The 6,713-nt window shown below is 39.8% G+C and overlaps 1 protein-coding gene across 1 annotated transcript in view; it reads right to left on the reverse strand.

The window, feature by feature from the left end:
• LOC102673139 (mannosyl-oligosaccharide 1,2-alpha-mannosidase IA-like) overlaps positions 1 to 6,713 on the reverse strand; it is a 151,544-nt gene that overhangs the window by 93,199 nt on the left and 51,632 nt on the right. Inside the window, exon 2 of the mRNA XM_006610231.2 lies at positions 39 to 182. The gene's annotated coding sequence lies outside the window, so the exon portion shown is untranslated. The remainder of the gene's footprint in view (positions 1 to 38; positions 183 to 6,713) is intronic.

Genomic DNA, 6,713 nt, shown 5'->3' on the forward strand with positions numbered 1-6,713 from the left:
AAATCAGGCGAGGGTGCGAACACACCGGAGGCACTTACTTGCGGGCCACCTGTTGTAGGTAATTCGAGCACCCCGACGACGAGTGCTCAATGGTCGTTTTAAGTAGCCTTCAACGACGGCGGCCGCGCGTTTTCAGCTCGCGTCCCTTTGCTTCGATCTCATCGACTCGGAATTCTCGTCAGCTGCGAAGAGAAATTCACTGTGTTCGGTGAACAGGCGCACACATACACCTAACCACGGAAATGTTCCTTTTCCTCGAATGCGTCGCGTTTCTTCTGAGTTCGACTCGCTTTCATTCGTCCCTACGTCGTAAAACGCGATAAACCTTCTCCAGAAACGAAACGAGTTTCTTATTTATTTTATTTTATTTTTTCGATATCTATTTAAAAAGCTTGTGTGTCTCAGTTTGAAAGATTCGATCGAAATTTATTTATTCTTCTCAATTATCGAACAGATAAACCTGTGGACGTTGCACGATGTGATTTTCCGTAAACATCCACAAAAATGTAAACGAGGTAAAATAGGAGAGAATGTAATCTAATCTAAGAAATATATATAATATAAAAATCCAATATAAAATATTGGAGAGTTGAAATATCTGATTCTGCATGTATGCACGATTTAAGAATCTTTAAGAAACCTTTTTGGTTTTATTCTAATTTATTCCCGCGAAAATCGAGCGTGAAACGAAAGCGGCGGGGTAAATTCCGCGGGAAATTTGAATAGAGGAAATTATTCAAGTATCGGAAGACAATGGCAATTGTTAAGCGAGGCGAGAGAATAATTGCTCGCCCATCGATGAAACGCATTTACGTTCCGATATGCGTTAAACGCACTTCTCGTTATATGGATGGTCAATGACACTGTAATCTTGATTACCGTGCGTCGGTAATCGCGTTTGCAAATTAACAAATCAGGCCCGGTTATCAATTTAACTTTTAATCAAGGACAATAGCGCGCTTGTTATGCGTGTGGGTGTGTGTGTATGCTACGGTCCAACTCGCGCAACACAAGCGTGCGTAACCTTTGTTGCATTGATACGCGGTCTCGTCGTTTCACGCGGTCAGATTTCGGTTTCGACGAGGGAACGGAAAATAATTGGGGAGGGGAGGGAGCTTTTGTGAGATTCCCTTTGTGCTACCAAACGGCGGTACTTCGTTAAAAGTATCGGAATAATTTAAATTGTTGGTAAACTTTTCGTTCAATCCAGAAAAGTTCCATTTTTTCCCTAAATATCCCTGATCGTGGAAACAAGTTTTTAACAATTAAAACGATTCGAATTCATCGAAATATTAATCGTTGTTTGTAACTTTTAAATTTTAAAATTACAGAAAAAAAACTTCCTCTGGCTCTTTCTCGTTGTAAAAAATTTGAAGGCGGGACGATTTCAAAATAACAAAACGATAAAATTTCAGAATATAATACATTTTCTTCGATCTTCCAACGTTCGAGCAAATTCGATTTCGATCCGTGAAGAAGGATCTACAAAACGCATCCACGGATCTCCAACCGATCGATCGGTCGATCGATCCTCGAATAGGGTAGACCAATATAAGGCGCGATTCAAAGAGAAGGAAGAGCAAGCGCCGGATCCAGCGGAGATTCCAAAGTCTCTGCCGAAACGTGATCACTGCATTTTTTATCGAGCCCCGGGCATCGCGGGATGTTTCTCTGGCCCTCCTCGCATCGAAAGTCCGCGCGCATTTTATCACCCGGTCGCTGCAGGCGTTACACCTGCAGATTCTCTTTCTCCTTTTTTTTTTTCTTTTTTTTTTTTTTTTGCGAACCATTTCTTCGAACGAGCGTGTTCCTCCGCCAGGATCCTCCACCTACCCACCAGGAAGACGAAATTTTTGGAAATTCGCCCTGGTGTGTCCAGATCCGAGTGTGGGGATGAAAATTTAAATGGGAAGAAATCTTGTGTGAACTCTTTTTTGTGAAATGAATAAATATATAATTATTGATTATTACGTAGCTTGAATTGTCAAATTGTTATTTTCGAAATTGAAGTTCGTAGATGTTGAAATAATAAGATATTTAAATATATGTTGGAAGATTGATAATCTTTTTGTCGGAGTTTTGCGGAACGAATTTGTATCTTTTTAATATTATTATTCGTTTAAATAAAATTATTATCAATTTTATGAGATCCTATCTAAATATACACAGGTTTTAGATGTCCAAACGACTTCGTCTCAATGAAAGTTACGTGTACGAATTACATAACAGTAATACGAGAATTTATTCGTTATTTCCAACGATTCTAGAAATTGAAAAACCGATTTGCAAATCTTCGAAGAGATTCACGAATAAATCGAAGCTATTTCTCGTTTCATACGTACGAAAACAAAAAAAAAAAAAAATAATTTAAATTCACGGTGGAAATCGCAGCGTGAGATCGCGAACAGTCTCGAGGCGAGATTAGCACAGGAATTAAACCGACTTCTCCCCCTTAAAGTATCTCGAAATACCGCCACGGCAATTTACGCCTCGCAATTAACCCTTCAGGTTACAACTTTCTTACCCCCGGTCCGCCACTGAAATTTCTTTCATGCCGGATCAACGCCGGATTCCCCGCCCTTATTCAGATCCCAGAATTACACCTTAATCGCGGTGATACCTCGATTAAAGTAACGGACAGCGGCTGGAGAAATCTTCGTTCATCACCCCCCGGGGCAGCTTCGAAAACAGAAGCAAGAACTGGCGGAAACGCAAATTGCATCCACCACTTTGATATATTATATCGCAACTTGGGATAATTGGGCCAATTGCCGCGTCCTATTAATCCGCGTATCGTGTTTTCTGGGAATTCTCGAGTGCTTTTACAACTTTAGAATTTCTTTTCTTCTTTTCAACGAGCGTTGATTCCATCGTTTGGACGATAAATTGAAACGAATGAATTTTTTCTCGTGCTAAATTTCATCCCTCTCGAGAAACAATATTCTTCGACGAAGAAGGAAACGAAGAACGTAACGTTTGCGAACAACGTTGGAAAATGGGAAATTATGAGATAGGGAGGGAGAGAAAAAGAGAAGAAAACGTAACGAAAACCTGAGTGAGTGAAAAGTCAAATCTAAAGAGAGGAAAAAGGAAAGAAGAGTTGAGGAAAGAAAGGAAGAAAATTAAAATAAGAAGGGGAAAAAGCGAAGAGGAAATGAGGGAGAAATAAGAGAGAGAGAGAGAGAGAGAGCAGGGAAAGAAGATAAATCGTGGAAGGTACATTCAGTGGCCAATAAATCGTGGGCCCGAGGTTACCAAGATTGCTACGTGTCACATTCTTGTGGAAAATTGGACCGGTGGAAGTGCTTTAAAGCCAGGCAAATTCGCGTCGCGAATGGACACGTACGTGGTGCACGTGCTCGACCACCCAACAATTCCGAAAAAAATTCCCTGGAAAATACCATTTCCCTCGTTCTTCCCCCTTTTAAAATCCTCTATCACCCCCTGGAATCGTGTTATTTATTATCTCTCGCTCTCCCCTTTTCCTTTTTTCTTTTCTTCTTTTTAATTTATTATTATTATTATTTTCGTGGAATGTTATTCACGACGCGACGATTTTTTTTATCGCTTGTTTTTAAACGATTATAAAAATATATAAGTAGCGAAAATCAAATAACGTTTTATCATTCGCTCCAACATCGCTTATCCTGTTTTTAATTCTTCATGATTCTAATTAATTGATTACGTATTTATAATTATTGCACTCTTCTCTTTTTATTCTTATTTAAAACGTGTTAAAATTAGAACTTGCAATTCGTACAATTATACTCTTCGTAGAAGCACTATCCATCAAATTTTATTCTCTTATTCGATATCCCACTCGTCCATTCAACTCTATCACAAGATACTTAATCAGAGAGATAAGTCAGGCAGAGAAATATCTCCCTGGATATGTATTAAAAATATTAACAAGATCGTTTTTTTCCCCCATGGAACGTTTAAAGATCGAAAATTCGTAACGGGATAAGAACTGTTTCAACTCCCGCGGGATTATCGGGGAACGAATCGCGAGCTACGAGTTAATGCCGTGTTCCACGCTCCCCCTTGGAAAATACAGTTAACTTAACGAGCTTGAATCAAGCAATGCGACCAAAAGAGAAGGAGCCAAGCTCTCTCTTTGATCGGTATCGAAGTAAGGAGTAATAACCCGCTTAAAATCGCAATTTGCAAGAGTTTGAACGCCTTTGCGCGAAATAAGAAACTGGTCAAAGATGGTGAAGAAAGAGAGAGAAAAGGAGCTTTCTATACTTTCTATATTTTTTTCTTTTTCCCCTCCAATCGTTGTTCGGATAAAAGCAGGCGAAGAGTCGCGTGAAATGAAGTGTTAATCGTCGTGAATTAGCATCGAGATCGGGCGTGAAAATGGACGAAATGGTAATATATGCGGAAACACCGCCTTAAATACCTTTACAGTTTAATCAAGTTGGACTTGGAGTTGGACCCGCGGTGTAATTTATTCGAGAGGATGTTTAATTTAAGTCGAGGGCACGGTTTAACGCGGGGATCACGACGATGAAAACGCGAGTTGCTTATAATTCCTCTTACGAAGAAGTTATCTTCGTTGCAACGAAGATTTTTCACGGGTGAAACGATCGATTCCCCCCTTTTTCTAAAGAAAGCAATGATCATCTTTGAATAAATTTGAGAATAAAATTTCCTTACGTTTTCGAACCGATCGATTCGGGATTAATCGTTCGATAGTTAAAAGAAATTCGATACTTTGATTATTCATATTCTTGTTCCATTCCTTTTAAATTTATGTTATTTATTTCTCTTTTATCTATAGAATTGCATCGAAGATAAAAATAAAAAGAATCGAATCCCCTTCTCCCTTAAATATCACATCGACTCTAAAGAATACTTTAATCGCAAAGAAAGGAGGCTTATATATATATCAAAATAAAAAATAATAAATACCGAACTTTCTCTCACAAAATCGGCCAACCAATCACCAATTTCGTCCACGGTACTTCCGATCGCGATCTACTTTACCATCGGCCGATGGAGAAGCCCCTCCCCCCGTTCCTAGAAACTCGAGCGCGACCCCCTTTTCTCCCCCTCTGCCCCACCACCGCGACGCTTAATTAGATTCACCGAGACGTCGGATAAGATCTCATTAAAATTCCATCGCGGCATCTGTTTCACCGGCAACGTTCGAACACGCTCGCCTACCTTCATTCGTCCCCTGACGCATGATAATGCGGTCTCCGCGGAGGGTTAGCGGAATGCAACACGCGAACGGAGCCCAGGCAACAAGGACAGTCTCCTTGGGTCGAGAGAGGGAAGAGTGAGAAAGAGAGAAGGGATGCACGAGTCTTATCCGTAATGAAACTGTTGCTCTTCGTGGCAGGTAATTACCGTAATCTCGTTCTCGAGGGGAGGAAGGGGATTGTAGCAGAATTTTTATCGAACTCTCGTTGCTACGCTTACTTTTGTTGCAGATTAAAGCGCGATTGTTGAACCTGCTCCTGTTAACCCCTCCCGATGCTATCCTCACGTATTGGGCTACGATACGGGTTTAATACGACGCATCGACGTTAGATCGTGTTCAGAGGCCCCCCTTCCCTCCTCGCGTTGTGGGTTTCGTGTTTGGCTTTGCGAAACTTTCGAATTCGATCGAATTATCGGGCGGGTGTAATAGGAGGTTGGATTTGTAATCGCGTGTTTTTGCAACGGGGGGATTACACTCGTTGGGTTATATTAGGGGCTTTACCGATGTTATCCGTTCGATGATAGAATATATAGAATAATAGGCCTTGATCGGATGGATTTTCAATTCTCAGATCTGGTTTTTCCGGTAAGTGAATGATTTTTGTATTCGTTCGAAAGATTGGGTGTATCGTAATGACCGAGGGGAAGATCGAATATCGCCGTTTCTCGTAATACGTTTCACTTATTCGTGAAATATGATTAATAGAATCTTTTATAGATTCCTTTTATTCTTTGCAACTTCGATCAATTTCTTTTGATCAGCGAATTTAATCCGGAAATCCTCTTTTCCAAAAGCATCAATTATTCCACGTGAAAGCGAAAGTTGGTTTTGTTCTAATTCTATGGGACGAGATTCTTGTTCGAAGCAAATATTCAAGGGTTTCAGGGACAGATTGTTCGAAAATGGAAAGAACAGGGTATTACATTGTACGCGCGATGCAACTTCGTCATGTTAACGATCCTTTGATGCATCGCTCACCGTCTCGCTGTTAATCGGATTTGGCTTTGATATTGCGCGACGAAACTTTTCGTCCAAAAAAAAAAATTCGTTCGTTCTAACTATCGTCGTAAAATTACACAAACGGATTGTCAACTTATTTGACAAGCGCTTAACACAGGAGTTACAACAATATGGTGGAATATGTAATTTATGATATCAATTTTGAACTTCGTAAAAAAAAAAAAAAGTTTCTATTTAAATTTTCCTTCCTCTCTTTCTTTCTTTTTCTTTTTTTTTTTTCTTCATTTTTGACTACGTAATCTCGTAGTCGGTATACTTTAGCGAGATAAATCCTCGAGAAACTTTGGTTTCATTCGTTCAAGGACGAAGTAATAAATTCCTCTTTAAACGAAGCCGGCAAACGTCTAATCACGAAGTAAGGAAAAAGTTCTCGAAACTTTCGAGTTCAGAAGGGAAGCTATAGGAATACTAACGATGAAATAAGAACATCGACCCAATTTTTCAAGAAAAAAAAAAAAAAAAAAAAAAAATCTGAATTTCC

Source organism: Apis dorsata, unplaced genomic scaffold (genome assembly GCF_000469605.1).
Source record: "Apis dorsata unplaced genomic scaffold, Apis dorsata 1.3 scaffold_70, whole genome shotgun sequence".
NCBI lineage: Eukaryota > Metazoa > Arthropoda > Insecta > Hymenoptera > Apidae > Apis > Apis dorsata.